This window comes from Molossus molossus, unplaced genomic scaffold, assembly GCF_014108415.1.
Source record: "Molossus molossus isolate mMolMol1 unplaced genomic scaffold, mMolMol1.p scaffold_m16_p_17, whole genome shotgun sequence".
Lineage (NCBI taxonomy): Eukaryota > Metazoa > Chordata > Mammalia > Chiroptera > Molossidae > Molossus > Molossus molossus.
In genome coordinates, this window is record NW_023425352.1 from 6,240,718 (window position 1) to 6,265,018 (window position 24,301).

General features: G+C 51.6%; 1 protein-coding gene across 1 annotated transcript in view; it reads left to right on the top strand.

Moving 5' to 3' along the window:
• The first annotated feature begins 21,957 nt into the window (after positions 1 to 21,957).
• Positions 21,958 to 24,301, top strand: part of MGMT (O-6-methylguanine-DNA methyltransferase) — a 224,784-nt gene continuing 222,440 nt past the window's right edge. Inside the window, exon 1 of the mRNA XM_036265402.1 lies at positions 21,958 to 22,000. The gene's annotated coding sequence lies outside the window, so the exon portion shown is untranslated. The remainder of the gene's footprint in view (positions 22,001 to 24,301) is intronic.

Consider the following 24,301-nt stretch of genomic DNA (forward strand, 5'->3'; position numbering starts at 1 on the left):
CTCTCTCTAAAAATCAGTAAAGAAAAAAAGTTTTTTAAGGCTTGTTGGCGTGAGAACACAGGTGACGCGGAGGGAGGGGAGCTGTGAGCCTCTAAGGCCCTTCTCGGGTGTTGGCCCTGCGTGAAGCATTGTGGGGCCCTTTGCTGATTCGTGGTAGCAAGGTGACCTTTATTTCAGTGGCACCTGTGTGTGGACACTGTGGGTTGCCAGTTCCTCATCTTCCTTGTTAACAGGTTCCAGCACTTGTGTCCAGTGCCAGGAGATGGATCCCTTCAATGTTCTGCCCCATTTTCCCAGCCTGTGGTGAAAAGTGGTCATGGAAGCTAATTCTGGCCAATGAGATTTACGCAAAAGTGGATTATAGGGGTGGGAAAGGGGGTCGCTTCTGGGGCAGTTTTGACTTTCCAGGTAAAAGGGGTCACCTGTTCCTAGCACACTTCTTTTCTCCCTTACTCATCTTTCTGCCTTAAACCTGGCCTCTGTCTGGAGCTGTGGCAGCCGTCTTGCAGCCATGAGGCAAGGAGCTTCAGGACAAAAGCCAACAGACCCAGAATGGGGGAGTAAAAAGACAGAAAGGACCTGGCCGTGGTGGCATTGCTGGGTGGTGGGAACGACACGGGCCCTGGCCTTCCTTCCCACAGAGTTCCACGTGCAAACCGACATCTCTGTCTGTCTGAAGCAGCCGTCATCAGCTGAGGATTCTGTTTCTTGCAGCAAATGTGTCCCTGTGACCCAGCATCAGAGTCAGCTGGGAAGTCGGTTAAAACACAGATACCAGGCCTCATGTCCAGAAATCCCTCCCCAATGCGGTCCCGGTGGGGCCAGCGCTCGGCATTTCTAACAAGGATTGCAGGGACACGCCGACTCACTTTGAAATGGCTGCTTGCAGAGAACAAGCCACGGAGGCTATTTGGATTTTCCCACAATTTCCTAGCAAGTGGTCACAAGACTTTGTTGCAGCATCGAGATCACTTCTCCCCCACCCCAGCCTCCCAGAAACACCACGGAGGACACACAGGTTTCTCTCGTTTTCCTGGGATAGCGCGGTCACTCCCAGACGCGGACTGTGCTGGTGTGTACCACGTCTGAAGTGCAGAGACCTCGCTGAGGATAAAAATGGGTTCCTCCTCTAGGGGTCCAAACTGTCTCGTGTCTGCTGTGTCCCGGGGGTGGGAGGGGACAGCCCTTCAGCGCAGAGGGCTGGGGGTTCGAAGCTGTAATGACTCACGATGACTGACCATGAGTGATCATTAGATGAATATTTTCATAACTGGATAGCATTTCACTCCTTTCCAAGGAGACATTTGATAACCACAAGTCTGAAAAGAGATGGAGTCTATTGCTCTGGGTTTTATAACCATCTCGAGAAAACCACGTTCTGTTTCGTGGCCCCTCGAGCAGGTGACACCCAGACTGACCTGTGCTGCTCTGCTTTTCCAACAGCACCTTCGACCTCACGCCTGACAGTGAGCTGGATGCGCACCGCGACCTAGCCAGTGACTGGTTCTGGCCCCAACCACGTCACCAGGCCTGTCCCCGCACAGTCCCGGCCTGCCATGGTGCTGGCTCGCCCCCTCCTCTCCCCCACTGCACTCCAGGTCAGACGCCCCAGGTGGTCCAGGTGAGCGGGCGCTTCAGTGACTCCATCCCCCACCAGTAAAGGGCATCAGCCTGGCCCACACCCAGGACTGTCTGTATGTCCTCCGGCTGTCGTTTTCGCCCGTTGTCCCCCAAACACTCCTCCTGGTCTGCTGCCCCAGCCACATGGGAACCCTGCGCCCGGCGGCCCCAGGCGGACACGCCTCATCTTGGGACAAGCAGGGCCTCCCCCTGAGAAACCTCCTGCCCGTCACCTCCAGCCTGCAGTCTCTCCGCCTGCACAGGCCCTTCCGACCTTCCTTCCCTCCTCTCTTCTGAGCTGCCCATCCAGGGAGAACGTTCTGCTCCTGGAGGCCCGCATGCCACCTGGGGGTGACGGTGTCCTCACACCCCTTCATTCGGTCATTCAGCCGCGTCACACGGGCTCAGCCACCATGCCCCACTGTGTGTCTGTCCGACGGGGTCCCCAGCCCCCTTATCCATCCCCGTCCTGGCTCCTGCTGGCTCACGGTGGGGTTTCCAAAACTTTTCTGGATTGAATTTGAATCGAATACAGTAGCAGCAGTGTTTCACAATCGGCATTTTAAAGCATAACATTTGTCACAATAACTCTAACCGTGGTTTCCGTTCTGTGTTTCTGAGGGACAGTCTCAAATAAAAGGGGAAGCGCTGGCCATTCGGAAGAGCCCAGGTCAGGAGGTGCTCTAGCCTCCTGGTCGTCACCACACCCTGCCCTGGGCACCCCTCACCTGCAGCCCCCCAGGCTCATTTCCCGGCCCCCACCCCCCCCCCAGCCTTTAGCCTGGGGCCCTGGGCAGCTGCTGAGCCCCCCACTGTGCATCTGCAGAACCAGCACCAGCTCCGGCTTCCTTTGCTGTTTAAACCCTTGAGTTGCATTACCGCCTCCACCGCGCTGGTGACAGACAAATGCCTCGCTGTAAATCAAAGTTAGGGTGACTAAACACCTTCGCTTAATGATGCGATTGTTTCTTATCTGCAAAGTAATGTCACTTATGGCTTTGCTATTTATAGTCAATGTAGTGTTAGACCATTTTATGTCCCTGATGCCTCTGTGGCCAGCCCATTAGCTGTGATTATGGACCAAAGGGGATGCAGCCACTAAGCCTGGAGGGAAGGCCCGGCTCCACGGGCTCTGCCAGCCCCCAGCACAGGGGAGCAAGAAGACGCTGGCTGGCGGTGCCCGCTGCGGTGCCACCCGTCAGTTCTGAGTGTCTTCCGGGCAGCAGGGTAGGCATTAAATGTTAAAAACAAAACAAGAGGCCAGGGGCTGCCTCCCTCTCAGGTGTGGTCCCCAGCCCAGCAGGAGATGCAAGAACAGGGAAGGCCCAGCCTGTCTCCTGGTGGGCTGCCCAGGCTCCGCCACTCATGTATTATTTGCCAGGCGTTGCCCAAACTATTCTCTTTGAACAGAGTGTCAGTGGGGAGAGCAGAGCCCACCTGGGTCTCCGTCCTCAGTTCTGTCCCCGAGGAATGAGATTTCTCCTCCAACTTCAAAGACAGCCCCAGGGTGGGACAGGGGGGCCCAGCCCGGTACAAACAGCATTGAGGAGCAGAACCCAGAGTCTCTGCTGCTCCAGGAGAAGGGGAGGGAGAAGCTCAGAGTGTGTGGGTAGCCTTGGAGGAATCTCTGCTAAGATGTGACACTTGGGAACAGCCGTGTGTGTTCAAACCTGCCAAGCAGGGTCCCACAGCCCTGCTCGAGGAGCAACACCTTCATTTGACAAGTAGTGACTATAGTGGGTAGAACTGTGCCCCTCAAAAGACAGGTTCAAGTCCTAATCCCCAGTACCCATGAATGTGACTTTGTTTGGAACTAGGGTCTTTGTAGATTCAATCGGGTTCAGATGAGGTCACACTGGATGAAGGTGGACCCTTGGGTGATAACTGGGCTTCCCGTAAGAAGAGGAAGATTTGAGGTCTAGAGTCCCACAGGCACACAGAGGAAAGGACAGAGGCAGAGACTGGGGCCACCAAGGACTGCCCGGGGCCACCAGAAGCTGGAGACAGGCCAGCAGGCTCTCCCTTGGCCCCTCCGGAAGGAGCCTGCCCTGCACACACCTTGATTTAGAACATCTGGCCCCCAGAACTTGGAAAGAATAAATTCTGCTGTTTTAAAGGCACCTGGGTGATGACACATTGAGCCGTAGCAGCCCCGGAAACAAGTACAGGCACTGGGTAGACGTCCGGTAAGCCCTCCGCTGGGAGTGGATGTGAGCTGCTGTCTCCCCCTCCTGTGGCCCGGGCCCCACTCAGAGGCGGAGGACTTCGGAGAAGTCGTGTGTCCGAACACAGGGCGCTGATACCTTCTCGTGGCAGATAAACCTCGTGCACACTGGATGCTGTGCTTGTGTAGTGGTCGTGTTTTATGCCTTTGTCCTCAACACCTGTGTGCACCATGCCATTAAGTTTGCCATCAAATCCATGTTTTGGAAAGAGTGAATTCTGTGTTTCTCTCGGCTAACCATGGCCAACCCATGATGCCTTCGACCCATCTAGCCAGGCTTTTCCTGAGCAGGTGGAACTTGGCTCAGTCACGGCCTGCCTCTCCTGTCACGGCCAGGATGCCAGCGACACCTGGCCCCCAGGGGCCTGCTGCCGTCTAACTGTGGGAGTCAGGATATGCTGACGCCCGACACAGGGACCCGCTGAAAGCAGCTCAGTAACGAACCTTGACTGTCCCCACGGAAGGAGGCCGGTGAGCAGCAGACCTGGGCGTGGGGGAGGCAGGCGCTGCGACACCCACTAGGACCTGGTCCTCCGGCCGTCGTTCAGCATCCTCACAAGGCCCCGGGTGACTGCTATGTGAACTACGCCAGTCAGAGAAAGACAAGTACCATATGAGCTCACTTAAGTGTGGAATCTAATGAACAAAATAAACTGACGACCAAATAGAAACAGACAAATGGATACATGGAGCAGACTGACAGCTGTCGGGCGGGGGGGGGTGGGCGCTGGGGGGGGAGGAGACTGGATGGAAGAAAGTAAAGAGGATTAAGCAAAACAAAACAGAACAAAAACATCCCATATACATACAGCAATAGACACAGACAGCAGTGTTGCGATAGCCAGGGGGGAAGGGGGTAGCAGGCAGGGAGAGGTGGGCAAAGGGGGAGGAGGAAATGGGGAGGGGGGGAGAAGACTGGAGGGGAAAAGATAGAGATAGAAGAGGAGGAGGAGGAGGAGGGAGAGGAGGAGGAGGAGGAGGAGGAGGGAGAGGAGGGATACCTTTTAGTAAGTCAACCAACCGTGACTGTCACAGACATTGTAACCTACAGATCATCATTTCACAATAAATACCAAATTACAACATTTTAAGTAAAATTCAGGGAAATAAAGCAGAGCATTATCACAGGGACCTGATGCAGAGATAACTCATCATGATCTAAATTACCTTAAAAAAAAAACACCAAAAACACCCAGCATGGCTTCAGGTACAGGCTCCGCCCCCCACCAAGCCCCCACCCCAGGTGTCAGACAGCACCTGCAGCTGACCGGAGGACCTGCCAGTGTGCAAAGTCAGCAGCGATCGCGTGGCCGCAACAGCTTTGGCACCACTTAAAAAGAGACACCTACGGCGCTTTGCATGCCCTCCTACAAAAATCGCGAACACTCCGAACTGTTAAACCTTTAAACCAAATGTGACGTTTCCGAGGTCTGACACCAACAGGCACATTTTAATTAAAAAGTAAGCTGGTGGGAAGGCTTGTAAAATTCTGTGAAGTGAAAAAGATGTTTTAAACATGTAGGGACCCTTTGGGGGTAGGGAAAAAAAAGGGATTTTTGCAGTAGTAATAGCTCTATTCCATTTTAATATTTTTGAATGTAGAGATGTTTTTTAATCTCGTTCCAGAGAAAGCAAGATTTATGGCTGATTACGCAGTGGAAGCCAATGGTAAGGAAGCGCCGTAAACACTGCCCTAGCACGCATTTTATTTGGGGTGATCTCTTTCCGCTTCTGGCTGAAAATAGGAATAAATTAAATATGATTGCATGGGACGGCTTTCCACTTACTCAAGAGTGCCCGCTGTTCATGTGGACCCTGCCCTGCCACAAACCTAGTTTTCTAAGGGCAACACCGGACTTCTCAGTGTCCTCGGTGCTAAGCGAATGATTAGGGTACTTCTTGCAACTCAGGCTGAAATTAGCAAGTGTTAAGAAGAGCTTCCGTGTTTTGGCTAAGAAATGACTCCCTTTAGAATGAATGCTCTTTATTCAACCTTTCAATGTCAGTTATCATTTCTAAAGCAGCTTGACCTGGAAGCATGCAGCTAAAATTGTGGAGACTGTTAATGACAGTTTTATTGGGCACGATGCTTAGGTTCACATTCTGAGGTCTGTATGTAATTGATCTTTCTCCCCTACATGAGAAACACAGCAATAAGCTGGTTGCAGCACCACATTATAGATATAGAGAAATAATAATGATGTCACCTTGAGATTCAAAGATCGTGGAATAGTAATAGTCTCCTAGCTCATTTCTCCCAACTGTGATGACCTCTCCAATACTAAATCTTAACAGTCTCAGCATTATTTTTGAATTATTCATGCTAGCCTTTTCCTTCACTACAAAATCAAGGAAAATGAATGCATCATGCCCTGTCAGCGCCACAGGTATTTTGGTAAAAATATAAAATGTTATTTGGGAACCACAAAAAAACGGGGGTGCAGGAGGAGTATAAGCGGCATGCACACCATGAACAGAAACACACACGTAAATAACAACAAATTCATGTGTGGAGGAAAAAAAACGAGCATGGTCCTCATCAATTCCGAATCGATTATTGGCTAATCATGTTTGGCTTAGGTGGCGGGGAGATGTTGACGGTTTTAAATAAAATTGCATAATAAGACTAGGTTCTGTCTTGAGTCCACAATCCCCGAGTTACACTAAGTCAGTAATATCAAGAAATGTGTACACACACTCTCAGGCTCGACCAGTTTTAGCCCATGTGAAATGTAAAGCTTTTTGCGCTTGAAATATCAAATCAGCATATATTTCTTATTTTAATTCAAATTATGTAGAGATAGCGGCTTGACAACTCTCCTAGTCCGGCGGCCTGGAGAAAGGGAATGCCAGTTTCGTTCCGGCGAAGGAGCTCCTGAGAGGCACGTGCGGGAATGAAATAAAATGCATGTAAATGTAAACTCAGGCAGGTACCCTGATCCATCTGTAGCTCTTGACCTTTAAGTTCATGATGAAAAACAAATGTCAAGCTTTCAGAAGACAGGAGTATCCCTGGCTTTGCAGGACGGTGTGGGCTGTGGCGCAGGCTGCATTAATCTAGTGTGGCATCAATAACCTTGAAATCAAGATTTTGCACTAAAAACCCAGGTTTATGTTTATTCAGAAACCCAAGGAAAAAGGCAACTTTATTTAAAGGAGCCATCAGCGGCGAGTGGGCGAGTGGATTTGGGGAAACTGCTCCCGGCTTCCATGGCAACAGATACTTAGGAGGATGAGGTCCCAGAGATGTTCCTTAAAGAGGCTTTTTATTTTGCATGTAATTCTAATTATAGAAGTGATTCGCTTGTTGGGCTAAGTAGACCACACCTGGAGAAAACGCAAGGCCAGTGAATTTCGTCCCAGCCAGAACACTGTGGCTCCCGCGGGAACAAGACAAAGCGCCCCTTTGCTGTGCAACGCGAGCTATTTGTCATTAGCAAAATGCATTTCTTTTTTTCTTGTTAAAGAAAGAAATTGAAATCACTCGTTCCCCTTGCTGGACTCTAGGTGCCAGCCCATCGCGTATGAGGAAAAAGCAGTCACCCCGCCCTGGCACCTGCCCCCCGCCCTGGCACCTGCCCTAGATCAGGGCAACAGTAGGACGAGGAGGTCAGTTGTCAAAGACGGAAGGATGTGCGGCGTGAACTTCATGCTGCGCCTGTTCCGTGATACCCCAGGTCTCCAAAACTTAGTGTCCGGGCTCGGTTACTGGCAAAATAGCTTGGATTTTGTCTTTTCCGCTGCTATCAACGTCTCAGCCAAAAAATGGAGGGAGAAAAAGATAGCGAATGTAAGTTTCCCTTCCCTCTCCCAGGAGCTGGACAGTCCTGAGCTAGGACTGCACACGGAAAAGTTAAATGCTCCTCCTCGTCTGAATTCAAGTCCCGGCCAGAGCCTTGCCCCAGGGAGAGAGGAAAGGACTTCTCTTACCTGGAGCTAAAGATGGGGAGTGGCTGGGTGTCTGTCTGTCTCTGCACCCCTGGGCTGGGGGAGAACTTGATCTTGGAGACCGGTGGGGGAGATGGGCCTCTGCCCCCTTGCACTGGCCTGGAGTCAGGATCCCAGATGAAATACGAGATGTCCAGGTCATTTTGCATTTCAGATAAACTACACAGACAACATTTAGGACATATTTATTCTAAAAATCTTGCTGATCATCTGAAAGGTAAATTTAACAGGGTGTCCTGAATTTTTATTTGCTAAACAGGGTCATGCTGGGAGATCACAGCAGGGCTGAGATGTAGCTTCCTGGGACCTGGGCCTGAGCACCTTAGCTCTGCCCCACAACCTCTGCTCGGAAGGTCCTGGGTGACTTTTCTGCCAGCTTCTAGTCTTCTGCCAAGTCATCTGATAAGCAAGCTCTGGGCGTGTCTTCTCCGTCTGGCTGTTTTATTGCTCAGACAGGGTCTGCCGACACTTACCCTCTAATCTCCATTCTGGGGTCTGACAGGGAAGCCCCTGCAGGAAGGCAGCACAGACAGGGGGGCCCAGGCCGTTTCCTGGTACCCTGCAAAACCTACCTCAAGACTTTCATGTTCGCTGAGTCTCTCTTTGTTCTAGAGGGGTTCGGACCAGGCCGGGGCTTTGCAAACAACAGCCCCTGGGGCCGCAGGACTGCTGGTCCACCCTCTTCAGCACCCAGCCCCTGAGGCCTCTGTTTGTAGGTTGTGCTTAATTCTGTCTGAAGATAGGGTTCTTGTTCCCTACGATTCTGGAGCCCACTGGACTAGGGGATCCCAAGTTCCCCTTCCCCCCTCCTTCACTTGCGTTGATCTCAGCTCCCCAACAAATAACACATTTTGCTCCCTTTTGCTCCTTCAGGGAATATTTATTAAGCATTGACACATGCTAGCACACTCCGATGAGCAATGCGGACAAAGGTCTCAGCCCTCGTGATGCTTGTCTTCAGTGACAGGGGTCAGAAAACCCCGGGGAGGGCTAGCTTGATTGCAGAACCCTCAGAAGGTAAGGTGGGCTTTCGGGGAGAACGGGAGCGGTTTGGGTGGCTGGGGAGCTGGGGGTACAGAGAGGGGAGGGACAATTGGAAGCCTGCTGGTCAGGCAGGGTGGTGTTTGAGACTGTGAGAAGGTGAGAGTTAGCCAAGGTGTTGGAGGGAACAGCATGCAGGCAGAGGGATCAGCCAGTGCTGGAGTCCTGAGATAGTTTTTGGGGAGGACAGTAGGAGCGTGGTCAGGACGGCTGGAGGGTAGAGGCCGGGCAGGAAGGGAGCGGGGAGGTGGCATAAATGAACCTTAAGGACGTTGTACTTAAGATAGTCGAATTCACAGAGACAGAAACTAGAATGGTGATGACCCAGCTGGGGTTAGGTGACCGGAGAGTTACTGAGTTATGGTTTAATGGGGACAGTTTCAGTTTTGCAAGATGCAAAGTATTCTGTGGGTGGCAAAGACCATTGCTCAACAATGTGAATGTCCTTAACCCCAATGAACTGTACACTTAAAAATGGTTAAAATGGCCCTGGCCAGTTTGGCTCAGCGGTTAGAGCGTCGGCCTGCGGTCCTGAGAGACCCGGGTTCGGTTCCCGCTAAGGGCGCGTACCTCGGCTGCAGTTTGTCCCCGGCCCTGGTCGGTTGTGCGGGTGGCAGCCACTCGATATGTTCCTTTCACATCAATGTTTCTCTCTCTCTCTCTGTGTTCCTCTCTCTCCCTCCCACTCTACCTGAACAAAAAATGGAAAAATGTCCTCGGGTGAGGATAAAAAAAAATTTTTTTTTTTTAAATGGTTAAAATGGTAAAACTTTATGTATGTTTTACCGAAATTTTTAAAACTGAAAAAGGGAGAGAGATTTTAAAAATAAAATAAAATAGATCTGGGGACAAGACGGGAGACCATCACCAGGGTAGAGAAGGAGGGACCAATGGCCCAGGCGGGCTAATTCTCAGTCCTCACACGTCCATGGCTCCCCAAGGCAGGCCCACTGGCTGCCCAGCTCACAACGCGTCACATGTGGAACGGTGGGTTCTCACGTGTCCGCTGGAGGTCACCCTGTTTCCTTCCGATGTTGTGAGCTTTCCCCAGGTGCCGCTGGTCGGCATCTGTCCCTAGGGCGCCGCCCCATCTTGGCTCAAGGACATGGTCCATGGCACCCAGCCCTTCCTTCTCAGTCCGTGGACTTTGCACACCCCGCTTGTCTTCCTTCCTTCACCCCACTCGCTGGTCCTTCAGCACTGTGTCTAACTCATTCTAAGCTTCGTTCTCCTGTGCCACCCCAATGTGGCTCAGACTGGTTGCCACCTCCTGCCAGGAAGATGACAGATGACTTTTTTCAAAATAAACGATGAATGAATGAATGGAAGGGCCAGACAATGAGTAAGGAAGTGTCTTTTCCTGAGTTGCTCCTCTCGAGACTGCTGTGGCCGTTCCCAGCCCACAGTGGGGCTCCACCTGCAGAATGAGGGGTGGGAGGAGGAGGAGACTGGCATTAGCGGGGAGGGAAGGGAGCTCGTGAGTGGAAGTGGGTCTGCACTCAGAGACGGTAAGCGGCTAGGTAAGCATTCGTATGTTCCACAAAATCGGTGTCCAAACAGCAGCCCTTATTGTAAGACTACGAGATGCAGGGCAAACGACCATCTCCCTCAGTTCTCTTTGGGGGTGTCAGTGAAGACCCACGAGACTTCAGTCTACCCATGGGGACCGTGAAGACATAGCCCCAGAGCCGAGGTTCAACACAGGGTCCGTTTGCCTGACCTGAGCTACAGATGGTGCAGCAGTGAGCTCAGACAGACAGCACGGCGGTTACGTGATGCTGAACGCCTTTCAGTATAGCAGGTGAGCGTCCACATGTGTTGACCTGACGGGGCGCCCAGGCGCCCAGATTAGGTATTATTCTGGGTGGGTCTAGGGGGGCGCTTCTGGATGAGATTAGCATTGAGATCACAAGACTGAGTAAGGCGGGTTGCCCTCCCCATGTGGCCTCCTCTAACCCACAGAAGGTCTGAACAGAACAGAAGCCGATGAGGGAGAATGTGCTGCCTCAGCCTCACTGAGCTGGGACACGGGTCCTCTCCTGCTCTGGGTCCGACTCGGACCGGAACGTTGCCATCAGCTCTCCTGGGCCTCTGGCTCGCTGGCTGCAGCTTTGGGGCTTTGTCAGTTTCCATAATCAAATGAGAAATTATACACACGGCATAGTCGGGGCGGGGGGTGTTGTTGTCGTTGGCATTACCTCCCCAGTTGTCATAAACACAGAGTTTTCACGGAGATAAAGTGCGTGGATGCCCCGGTGACCGTGTGCTGTAAACGGAGGAGTCAGGCACCACCATCACGGGCCGAGCTCACGGGCTCAGCCCCCGGGACTGCATCCACGTGGTCAAGGTGGCGTCGGGCTGGCAAAGCGAAATCATTGCTATTTGACTTTCAGCTGTGAAATGCTGCGGTGATATTAGGAGCGGCTCCCCTTACCAACTGCCCGGCGCGCGGACTCCCAGGGAGCTGAGAATGACTGCGAGCTCGTGGGGCGCCGTGCGGGCTGGTCGTGAGGCTGGGCTGCTGGAGGGGCAGGAGCAGGGCAGCCTGTCTCTCCTCGCCCTCCAATTGTCCTCACTTCAGCCTGACATCTTTTTTCTTCTTTCTTTTTTTTTAGAATAGATTTGCTTTGAGTTTTTGCACATTTGAAAAATCCATTGGAAAACTTGAGGGTTGGAGAACGGCAATGATTTGATGGCTGGGGAGCCCGTCCGCGGACTCTGCAAAGCAGTGGGTCTGAGGCTGCCCTTCCGAAGAAGCCACTCGCTTCGCGTTCATTAGCTCATTCGGTTTAAGGGGAATTCGATGACGTCAAAACATAGGGTCCGGTGGTGGAAGCAAGTTTCTGTGACGCTGTCCAGGCTAAGAGGTGTCTTCCCAATAAATTCTCTCCGGTAAACGGCACCTGCCATCTTCACGGGAGTCTCTGGCGGTGGTGTGATAGCCCAGAGCTGCGCCAATGAGAAGCCTCGTTGCCGGCGGGGCTGCCATTTTCAGGAGTCCTGGTTTGCAAAATAAATAAACACATACAAACAAAGGAGTAAGGGCCAGTAACCACTGTACTGGCCCATCTACTGTCTACATATTCTCCCCATAGATTCATCAAGGAAAAAGAAATCTTTTTAAAACCCTCGCCATTCTTTGAGGTCTTTCTGGAAGGTTTTCTTGCTCATTGGAATCAGCTGGCTGTCGTCCCTGTCCCCTGTGTTTGGAGACCCAATCCTGTCCTAGCTGGGATACACGGGTGTCAGAAACCCTCAGAGCCAGAAACCCTGAACTTACGTTCCTCTCAGAAACCTAGGCTGTCTCCTCTGATGACGGCTCCCAGTCCAACACTGGTGCTGCTGGCTAGACTTCCAGACCCCTCAGAACCCTCCCCGACCCCCATCTTTGCTCTCCTGAGCTCCTCCTGTCCGAATCCCAGCCCCCTTCACGCTATGCTCCGCTTTGAGTCCTTCCCAAACCAGACCAGCCCCCAGGCTGTAATTCCCAGCTCTGTCTTGGCTTCTACTCTTAATGTGCATGAGTCCTCCATTCATCTGTTTTAATCTACCAAAGGTTTACGAAGCTCCTGCTACGCGTCAGACAGTGTCCTAGCTTCCAAGGACACATGGGTGGACCAGTCACAACCTTGTACTTTCAGTGGACAGAGTCGTATTTCACCCAGGAGGGCAGCGGGTCTGGCTGGAGCCTGAGTCTTTTAGGGATGCCTGGGAGGTGAACTTGCTGAGGAGTGTAAGCCAAGGTTCTTGGGCCACCAACACAAACTAAAACATTTCATTATTTAAAGGTTATTTTGGCTCCATAACAAACACAAGTGGAAGTCTCTGTTGGCAGAGTTTGGCTCAAAGGAAGCTACAGTTCATCAGTTCCAATCACTGGGTAAAGATTTCAGGGACAGAGGGGTGGCCTGAAACACTGGATCTAGCCAAGGACCTTGCAGGTGGGGGCGGGGGTGGGGCAACACACCTGGAGACATTGGCGTTGGGTGGCTAATTAAAAAAAATGTTTTACTCTTATGACCAAAGCATCTTTTGAGCTAGACATTCAAATAGTTTTACTTACTGCGTAAGGTTCATTTTGTTTAAGAATGAAATGAATGTGTATGCACGCACATTTCATGAAGGTGCGATCGATAAACTGCATCAGGTTATGTACCAATTATTTTTCATTTCTACGTTATTAAAAGTTTAGGGATAAAATAAAATAAAATAAAAAATTTTAAAACGAACTCCCAAACCTTCAGTTTCCAAAATGAGATTTATAAGTTTTATGTTGGCAAATATGTAGTTTATGGCACTTATTAGATCATCTCGATTTCTGGGGACATCATTTAGCAGCTTGCATCTGTCGGAGCACCACGTTTCAACACCTTCGTGGGTTGAGGGCCCCTCATCCTTCTTCATTTCTGCTCTCTTGTCTCGGTGCCAATTTGTCATGAACCCCAGTGGCACAGGGACCCAGAGCCCATTTCGATCATTCTCTGGGTATTTTCATGTCCCCCTAGGTGCCCACTTTTTCTTCAGTGCACCACGATGGCCCCCATCAGAATTCTAAGCGGTTTCTCACCTTGTTCTAGTGCTGAGCCGGAAGAGGGGTGGGGGTGGGAGGCTTTGTTTTTTGTACCAATACCAGGATTAGAGAACCTTTCATGATGTCAACTTCCTGGTATCATTTTTGAAAGATTTTCTGTTCCTGAGACTCTTCGAGGCAGAACTACAAAAGCGTACACACAGACCTTTCCTCCACAGGCTGTAGAATCGGAGCTGGCCTTTGATAAATGCTTTCTGGTCGTTGTCTTTAAGGAGCCCATTTTTCAAGGCTGAGGAGAAAGACAGACAGAGGGAGAGAGAGAAAAAAAGAGAGAGAGATTTCAATGGAGGAAAATAGATAATTTAATAAGTCCATGTTGGCACAGATTAAACCACATGTGTTTGGTCTGGGTACTAAGTCAGCCTTCCTTTGATTAGTAGAGAGGTATTTTTGTGGGGAAGATTGGATTATTTTTGAATTCTACTTATTATACTAAATTGAATACCATATCATGAAATCCATTTCAACTTTTATGGACATCCTGTCCTCTCCAGGGGCTTCTTTAGGCTTTTGGTTTATTGGGGAAGATTCATTTATTCCCTGCAACGATGCCCACGATACTAGCACATTACAGCAAAGAAAATAAGCCACAAAACTCAAGCCTTATTGCGGAATCGCATCAGCTTACACGATTTTCTTAAAATAATGGAAAATGTTAGAATATGACATCCCAGGGAAGGATAGAAGATCCTGGCATATCTAATCAAAACGTTATCATCCCAGGAACATATTTGTCATATGACCTTTGTCAGCTGCTTCATCGGGAAGAAATCCTTCCAAAACGGCAGCGCGTTTCCCGACGAAGCATCATAGACCGGAGGAAATTCACGGGAAAGAAATTGCATTTTCGACAAGAGAGCCTCAAACGGCCCGGGCTGCACTCGGGAGATCACCAGGACCCTCTTGCCGTTGTCTTAAACTGTCCAAGTTTGCCTCCTTTCGGATTTCGGAGCAATTCAGAAAAGATACTTGCATAAACAGCTCTGCCAATGACAGTGGAGCTAATTTCTGAGTGCAGCCCAGGGAGCCGCGGGGCCTCCTCCCGAAGCCAGAGAGCAATCGGAGGGAAGGTACCAGGCTGTCGACACAGGGAATGAAAATGGAAATTCTCCCCGAGTCCCCTCCTTCCACGCCGCGCGGCCCGAGGCTCGTTGATTGGTGCAGTGTGTCCTGATGATAGCATCCCATTTCGGAAATGTTCCGACATTATCTATGTGGAAGTTTGAAAAATAGTCTGAAACTCCCAGTGTATCCGAGCACACAGTTCAACGTAGCAATCACAGTCCCCATTTCCACTGATGCAAGAGGCCGGCTCCAGCCCGATTCCGCCGGTTTCATTGCTAAGTCGATGGAAATCTGAAAATCTTTTCGTGGTTAACAAGGTGAGAAGAGCCTGGCTCCTTCCTTCCCCTCCAGCCCCCCGCCCCCTGCTCCACGGCCCAGGGTTGTGGCTGCAGAATATGTATGAAGGAACAAATAATCAGGGAAAAATGAGTTGGGGGGGAAAAAAAAAGTTTTAGACAGCAGAACTGAGAGGAAATGAAACAATGAGGATTTGAAAAATGCAAGGTAATGCAGCTTTAACCATTAAAAATGATGGCTCGTCTCGGCAAGAGAGCAGAAATGAAACGGCTGGAATTTGTTGACTTCTGAAAAGATTCAGGCTCAATTCACAAATGGCAAAGCACATTGAATCAAAAGTGACCTTTCCCATTACTGTCACCTCGAGATTCTATTAATCTGGGAGCCTGTTAACTCTGGAATTAGCCCACAGACTGGTTCACGCGGGGTGACCAGAGTAACGGCAAGACGAATGGTTCCAAAATCACCTTCACTTTCACAGTTAGACTGCTTCCGATTTATTTTTATCACACGAGCATGGGTAGATGCCAAAGTGACACTATTTCTAGCCTGTTAATAATCAAGTTACATTTTCCCAATCATTGGCGTTCTCCAGCTCTGCAAATGGAAAGCAAATTCGCGAGAAGCAACACACTCGGGGAAGTCGGATCCTCTGCTCCAGTCTCAGACCGAGAGAGACAAGTTTTTAATCAGCAGTCAACTCCACAGTCTTTGGAGTTGGTTTAAACTAAGTCAGCAACTCTGATTCTTTTATTTGAAGAACAAATAGCAAGGTAAAATCCCTAAGCCCTAGAAATACACCATCATCACTTGCCACCAAAAGATTTTAAATTCCTCAATTCAAAAATGCTAACAGACTCTTTTTTTTCTGTCTCTTTCTTGCTCCCTCCCTTCCTGCCTCTCTCCTCTCTCCCTCTCTCCTCTTCTCTTCTTCCTTCCCCCTCCCTAATCTTATATTCTGAGAAATTAGGAATATTCTTAGAAAATATTGGTCCTTGGGGGTCAGAAATTGCACACAACTAAGTCCTGGCTCTATTATTTCATAGCTGAGTAGCTGTGTACAAGGAACCTTCCTCTTTCATCCTCACTCACCTCACTATCAAATAGGTATAATGAGACTCATCTCACGACGTTGCGAGCTTTTAGAAGGATAATACACACAAAGACGGGTAGCACAGTGTCCAGGTACATTTGCATTGCTCAAAAGCCTTGATTACCAAAACAACAACTCAAACTTGTTTATTCAGACAAAAGAATTCATTGTCATGCAGACATGAGAAGTTCAGGAGTGGCTACCTTCAGGTCTGGCTGGATCCAGGGGCTCAAAAGTGTGGGTTTCAGCCTTTCTCTTTATCTCCATGGGAATCCCCTCCTGGCAAAGACGGCCATGATGGTCCCAGTCACATGGGCCCTGCTGGTGCCCTCAAAGGAGATAACTAAATGTCCACCTAGGCAAGAACCTGACTGGTCCAGCAATGACCGATGGGTGATTTAGACATACAACAGACATAATAGAGCTTGCGACAAGAGCCACAAATGTCCCCACAAGGCCCAGAAAACGCCGTGCTCATTCCCCTACTGCTTCTATTCATCAAAGACATAGTAAACCGGGGTGCAAACCATTCTAGCACTCACTGCTGTGTGACCTTAGCAAGTTACTCAACCACTCTGTTTCCTTGTTTATAAAACTGTGATAATAATGTTACCTGCCTTATTCAGTTGTTGTGAGGAGTCAGAAAGGTGATAAGCATCAAGTACCCAGCCCAGGGCCTGCCCCTTATTAAGCTATCAATAATTGTCAGCTGGTATTACTGCGATGTTAATTTCTGAGTCCAATCTTTCTAGTGTTTGAGCAATTTAATGAATCAAGTACTAATTAAGATTCATTTCTAAGACAGAGAACTGAGTCCCAGATTTGGCAAGGCTTTGCTTGGTATGGTGGGGGCGCAGTCCAACTCTAGGAGAGTGTTCTGGGCTGGCATCAGGTTGTCTTCACTGTCCAGCCTCCTGAAACGGGTCCCCTTGTGCACAGAGTCCCGACTGCACAGTCACATCCTCGTGGGCACTTATTTAAGGCAGAGACCTCCTCTTCCACCAGGGGGGAGATGGGGCAATGGGACTGCAGGGAGCAGAGCCCTGCCCCTCCCACCACCCCTCCACCCCATCTTCACCCCTGGTGATGAATACTTGTTCAGACTAAAGAGAGAGTAGTGAGCATGCGGGGTGGAGCCCGCTGGGCCACAGTAGGCTGTCCGTCACAGTGAGCAGGCAGGTACGAGCTCAGTGGCGCTCTACCTGATCTAACCCTGTCCTTACCACCATCCCATTCCTTTCCTCATTCCCCCTCTTCTCCTGGCCACACAGGTACACGTGACTGGCTGGGATGGTACCTTATCCCCCCGGCCACTTTGATAGGTCTAGAGTTTGTCCTGGTCACCTGTGCTGGGCCACACAGAGCCCTTCCCGGGGCTCTGGTCTAGCAGAAGATGGAGAGAGAATCTTTTTCAGTGCTGGGGAGGCAGGGCAGAAGGACGCAGCACTGTGGCCACAGGCAGAGATGGGTCATATCTGGAGGTGACACAGGAGAACTGGCCCAGCCTCTGGTCCCCGGAGCTGCACTAGTTTATTCCTAAGAAGGCACTTAGGACGTGGCTTCCTCCTGACACCTGCCGAGGCCTCCTCACCATGCCCGTCCCTGGGGGTGAAGTCACCCAACCTTCTCGGTCTCCCGCTCCCTGCCGCTCGGTCCTATTCCTGTTCTTCTGCCTCCTGGACCAAGCAGGGCTGTGTCTCCAGTGGCTGTTGGTGAGACAGATGGAGGGACTTCACTCTCATTCCTGACCCCCCAGATTACCTCATGCTAGCAGACAATAGGACAAAGGGACAGACAGCCACTGTATCATCGGCACCACTCTGCCGCTCACATGCTAACCGCCTCCCCATTTCTGCCTCCTCAGTGGCTCCGTGCCCTCGGACGAGGCGGGAGAACTCCCCTTGGAAGGGACACACTGCTCGTCTTTTGCAGATGAATGTTTTGGAGCCTGAGACAGAACACCTGGTATGGTGGGCTTCCCTGTCTTGATTCTCATTTGTAGTTTCCCAGGTAGAGCAAACGAGGACAGATCACAATCTCAGCATCAAAATCCCCATGTCTCTTGCTTTAATTTCCAAGTCACACAAAGCCAGGCGCTTCTGCTCATCCCAGAAGGCAGAGGCGGCGGGGCGACCCACTTCCTCCGGGCGCCCAGGTGCACTTCACACCACTTAAAAGATTCTGCCCAAACTGCCAACAGTGTGTTAGAAACAAAGCCCTTCCCGAAAATGGATCAAAAACACTTCGTAATGAGTGTAGGCGCCTCTTTCCAAAAGGCCAGCATCCAGCGAACCCCCGTCCTGAGCTATCCACACTCAGACTGCCCAGGCAGGCGGCCGCCCCCCCCAAGCCCAAGCCATTCTCGAGCCGGTCTACCCAAATGCACACACATCAGGAGGTACACTCTTTTCTTTTTTTCTTTATTGATATGAGAGAGATAGAGAGGGAGGGAGAGGGAGAGAGAGATGGAAACATCGATGAGAGAGAACGTCGACTCGCTGCCTCCTGCTGCCCCCCACTGAGGGTTGGGGCCCACAACCTGGGTATGTGCCCTGACCGAATCGAACCGGCAACCTCTTGGTGCAGGGTCAATGCTCAACCACTGAGCCACACCGGCCGGGCAGAAGATGCACTCTCATTCACTTGTTTACATGGGTTATATACATTGTCTGGGCACTCAATTTTCTAAGTCGCCACATTTTGGAAGGACAAGCTAGGTAAGATCTGAGGTGATCTCTGTCCCGTGGTTACTGGACAACGGACCCACATTCCACAAATAACAGTGGTCTCTGCCTGTGGGGGCGTTTCACCCGATAGAAAGCCGATGCAGTTCATTTCCTCTTTCATGCCTTTCCTTCCATCATCCCCTGAACCCAAGCAGATACCCTGGTGCTCAACAGGTGAGCTCCATGTGGGGCCACCCGCAGCACAGGGCCAGGCACACCAGGGTCTCGCCTGCGGATGACACTCTGCGCTGCAGACGCACCACAGTGGCTCCACCTCTGCTGAGATCAGCGTGTAATCAGAGAGACCTGGCACCTGCCCCGGTCCTGCTGGCCCCACTTCCCTGCTCCTGACCACTGGGGCCCCCTCCCCTGTCTGAACACGCTGGGGACAGCACCACCCAGGGCCAAGGTGCTGACTCTGGCCGGCTCTCGGCTCCAACCTTTACAGGAACACGGGGGGCTGAGAAAATCAATTGCGTTAATCGGCAAAGCCTTCCGTGGGAGATGCTATCAGAAAAGAAAACCGTGTGTAAAACACCGACAGTGCAAGCTCCCTAACATGTTTCTTTTGTTACACGGCCCTGGCACGTTTGTCCAGAGTTTGGGGGCTTTCAAATCACACAAGGTTTTATGTGATCGTTACCAAATCCCCTCTTTTCCCCAAGGCAGGGTAGTGGGGATTATGTTTGACTACTGAAGACAGCTTTGTTGTAAATGGTCTCTCATGTCACAAAAGTAGCTGGGAGAGAGGCTTATTAAACACATTTCTTGGGCCACAAATCATTGGAAGCAATCACATGTCATGTTCATTTGTTTAACCTGAAAGGTAACTATTTGGATGTTTAAAGAGGAGATGCAAATGAACATTGTTCCCACGGCCCAGAAGGAAGCTGGCTGGTCTTAAGGACATCCGGGGAGGCCTGTGAGGCCAGAGCGAAGTGAGGACGTGCAGCTACGGCTGTCCAGCTCTTCTGCAGACGTCCTGCACGGCTCCCTGTGTCTGGAGAAGAATGGGATGGGATTTATTAACCCAAGATGGGACCCCCAGAGGAACCTGGCCCACCTGGTACAAGGCTATCATCCTGCAGAGAAGGAGGCCCAGGCCCAGCCTCAGCCCCCCACCTGTGCTCCCTGCACACCTGTCCGGCTCCCGGGGCGACCTATGCTTGTGCTGCTTTAACAACAGGAAGTGTACGTGGGTGAGGGTTCAGTGTGATGGGACAAGGGACAATGGGGGAGCTTTGAGAGAATTCTTTGAGTTCTTGAAAATTCTCACCAAAAAGGGAAGAATTCACCAGGAAGTGCGGGGGTGTGGATTTTCGTTCTGCTTGCTGGAGAGTCCGAGAGACCACATTTCAGAGTCTTAGCCTTTAGCAAGGCCAGTCCCTGGGCAGGGGCAGTGGCCCTTCTCCTGTCCCCTTGGCTCTGAGACCTCATTCTGGCTCCTGACACCGGAGCCCCTTGTGAAGCATTTGCAGCGTCTTTCAGCCTCCTCAGCAAGGGCGACTTCATCCCGCCAGGCGGGCCAGGCCCATGCGCCTCGCCTGGACGCCACCCTCTCCTCTGTCCCTCACCTACCCTCCTGACATCGCATCCTCCACCTAAGGGGCCACTGGGTCACTACACTGGCCTTCCTGTCGCGAGGTGGGAATCAGAGATGTGAACACTAGCTATCCTCTTTTTATTAACAGTTTAGGAATTCGTATGAAAATATGATGCAGGTAAAAAGAAAAGTGTGATTTATGCATTCATGGTGAAATCACACCACAACATACATATCAGGACACCAGCAGGTCTCCTGGTTCGATTTTGTTGTTATTTTCCCTTTTCAGCTCTGTGGGGACCCAGTTCCCAGGATAACAGACTATAGGAGAAGAGGTGTACTGCTGTCCTTGATGCGTATACCCCATGTGCAGGCCTCGCACGGAGTAGATTGTTATAAAAATCCTTGAAGATTACAGTTGTTGAAAGTTTCCTAAAGCGGCACAGTGACAGAGGCTATGGCTGTCCAGTGCAGCGCTGAGAAGGATTCTGAGGCTGTGTCCAGACTCGCCGGGGAACAGGTGCCTTGAATTGATCACCACTGGGTATCAAGGGCCTAATTCACTCTCCATGAGCAGCTACTTCCAAAATGTCTCACCCACGATATAGCCTGGGGCGGGGGCCTGGGGAGGGGGCCTGGGGAAGACGCACGGGGCAGCTGGTGGAGAATCACCGGCCTCCTCACAAACAAACACGGCGAGGTCCTCTGAACAACATTTCATCAACAATTTAATACACTGGGTCATGCAAGTCACCAAGGTATGAATATTGGGCCAATCCCAAGAGCGGAGTTGTACAGACTGAGAAGGCCAAAATGTCCTTCCTGTTAAGAAAACAGAACCTAGATGGCCCATAGTACAGGAGCTTAGGACATGCGGCTCAGGGATGGGAAACGCTGAAATTGTCAAAGGGTATGAAACCTCCCCCGCAGCTCAGGGAAGATACCACTCCCCAGGGTCATTATGCCAATCAAGTTAGATACAATGTGTCTTTTTTTTTTTTTTCTTAGGGCAGCCATAAAAATACCAAAAACTGGGTACCTTGAAACAGCAAACGTGTTAGAGTTCATGTTTCTGGAAGCAGAGGTCTGAAATCAAGGTGTCTAGGGCACACTGTGTTTCTCCTGCTTGTCCAGCTGGTGGTCCTAGGTGTTCCTTGTAGATGCATCACTCTTGTGTTCTGTCTGCACAAGACCTTTAAGGTCTCAGTGGCCGGGCAGCATTCGAGGGGGCCCTATGTGGCCCCCTCCCACCACAGGCACTAGAGGCTGACCCAGGGCCCTTTGCTTGCTTGGCACTGAGTCAGAATGGTGCCCCGCTGGGTCCTTCAGGTTGCTGCCAACCCTGTGGGAGAAGCCCATGCTCAGCGCCCAGCTACCCCCGCAAGGGCACTAGCCACATGTTTCCTGGGTGCACCTGGCGCCACACTTCTCGTGGCAAGCAGCCGAAGGCAACACGTGAAGGGGCTGGCATTTGGTAAACTGAGGCACAGATCCGGAGGCGGAGGGGGGAGGCCAGAGCCTCTGGACCAGCGAGGATGCGCAGAGCCAGGTCAACCCGGGCGCCACCGCACTGGGCATGCTCCGCACTCAGCTGGTGCTCCTGGGCGGGGAGGAGGAGCCCGCGCTCGGCCCCGCCCCCGCGTGCAGGCCTGTTTTCCGCCGGCCCAGGCCTCGCCCCGCTCTGAGTCCCGCCCCCGCGTGCTCACGTCTCCCTTCCCGCGCGTCCAGGCCCCGCCCCGCCCGCGGCCCCGCCCCCGCGCCCCGGACATGCCCAGGCTACCCGCGCTCCCAGACCTCTTCGCTACCCCGCGCTCGCTCGCAGCTGCTCGCGGTCGGCGCCTTGGGCAAGGCGGTGAGTGTCTGGGTTGCCTCCCTCCTGCCTAAATTCCGGGCTCTCTCTGGGGAGAGCTGACCTCTGCAGCCCCTGGGACAGTCTAGCCCAAGTGGCCCTGCGGGCTCCCTCACCCCACTGTCCTGGCGGAGCCCGCCCTGACCCGCCTCCTACCCCCCAGGGGGCCCAGGTATGCTCAGGTGTGCCCACATGAGCCCAGCTTTCTGGGGTCTGGGGTTCCTGTTCCAAGTCGCACTGCAGTGACAGTGGCCTGCTGTGGGGACCTGGCCATCCTGCCCTACCTCCAGCTGGCCAACACCTTCCACACTATCTCTGCCCATTCTCCTGTTTGCCAGCGCCAAGGGGGCTGCCACTCCCCCTAAAGTTCCCAAGAAACTTCCAGAAGCCCCTCCTTGGGCCTTTTCTAGCAACAAGCCTTCAACATACTCCTTGTGTGCAGAGTTCCACATTTCTCTCTTGTTTGAGACAGGTGGAGAGGAGGACCAAGTGGGGGTCTTCATTATCGTGGCCAGTGTTCGTATCCATTGCACCCAGGTTGCCTCCATGGACACTGGGAGTAAACAGGTGGCGTTTGAGAGCCATTTGCACCAGGCTGCACAGTTCCCAAGTTGTGATAATGCAAGAGAGCAGCCCTGAACCTTACATTCCTCACTGTCTGAGTTCCTGGCTTTCTGGATCCCGGGTGGTTTACCCTCAGTGCCTCAGCTCAGTGGCTGGCTTTCTGTCCTGGAGACACATTTCATGTAAGTGAGCACAGGTTTTGCTTGGCTGAGTAGACAGTTATCAGAGAGGGCCCAGCTGTTTGAGGTAGTAGGCAAAGCTGTAGAAGGTAAAGAGCTAAGAAGGGCCTGGTTATTTACATACGAACCTGTGGAGGAGTCTCTAAGGAAGGCTTCGCTGCCGCATCCCAAAACAAGATTAGGAGATAGATGGTTTGGTGGTTCTCCTGAGTCCTCAATGGATTAAACACTCAGGGAGGTGAAGAAGATACGCAGAAGCCTATCACACTTAGGGGTGGGGTGGGAGTGGGGGTATAAAACAATTTTAGGGAAACCGTGTAATCCTGGACTCAAGCTGGCAGCTGATACTGGGTTAATTCACATGGCATTACCCCGTAAGGCAGTTCACACCAGCCCACACTTAAGGCCCAGTGTCTGCAAGTAGCAGGGAGGGCTGGCCTCGTCCCACAGGGGTTCTTGCTTCCTGGGCTGTTGTCTGCAGTTAGAGTTTGAATAGTAGAGCTGTGTGTCTGACAGTCTGGGGGCTGGATGAACCAGGCCTCAAGTCCAGTATATTCAGGTACTTTTCTACGTGAACAGTCTTTTCATTAACAAAGGTCTGTATTACAGGAGCTAGGCTTAACTGTTATTAGACACTGCTTTACAAAGGCTTCCCAGGTGCAGAGCCAGGTTTAAAGAAATACGGCCCCCGTGCAGACACACTGGTTAACATCTCTTGTTCAGCTGCTGAGATTCTCAGGCCGCCCTCTCTCCCTGGGTCCTGACTGGCTATCCGCTGAGCCTCACCTGGGCCTTGTCTTCCACTCAGGCCTCTGTCCCCAGGTTCCCTGCACCCTTGCTACAGAGAGGGCTGGGGGGCCAGGCCGGCGGATGAACTGGCCTTGCTGACGTCCCGCTGAGTGTCTCCTCCAGGCCTCAGGGACCCAGCGCAGTTCGCTGTTCTCAGTATTTTTTAATAATATCAACTTACTAAATGGTCTTTGGTTTTCTAATTTTACAGAGGTTATTTGGAAGCCAGTGTTTCAAACCACCAAGATTGTTCTATTCCAACCCCCCTTTGGGGGCACCGATGCCCTTTTCAGTTGAGAGTCTATTCTTGGTAGAAAAGAAAAGGAAGCAAAAGCACATTTTGTGGAAATCTTTCCTGTGGTCATCTGTTAGCAGTACCGTCAGGTTCGTTTTCACACTTCACTGTGACCCTGCCGAATGCCCTTCCCGGCATGGAGTTCCTCTCCTAGGTCCATTCCCCCGAGGGTCCCGACTTCCTGGTGTGTCTCGGTGACTCCAGGCATGCACATCGGGCTCCAGTCTCTGACGGGCCCTGAGCTCCCGGGACCCCTGCTACAGTCCTCCCTGGGCCTGTTTCCTGGGGTGATAACCTCCGACTCAGCTACTTTCTGAAAGAGATTGGGTGGTATCACAGACTATTATTTAAACAAATCCTGAAAGAGTATAAAATCAGACACATAAATTACAATGTTACCAATGGGCGAGAGCAGGTTGTGTACCATCGTTTTCATCCACGTTTGTGATAAATGAACCAAACCACTCCCCATCCTTG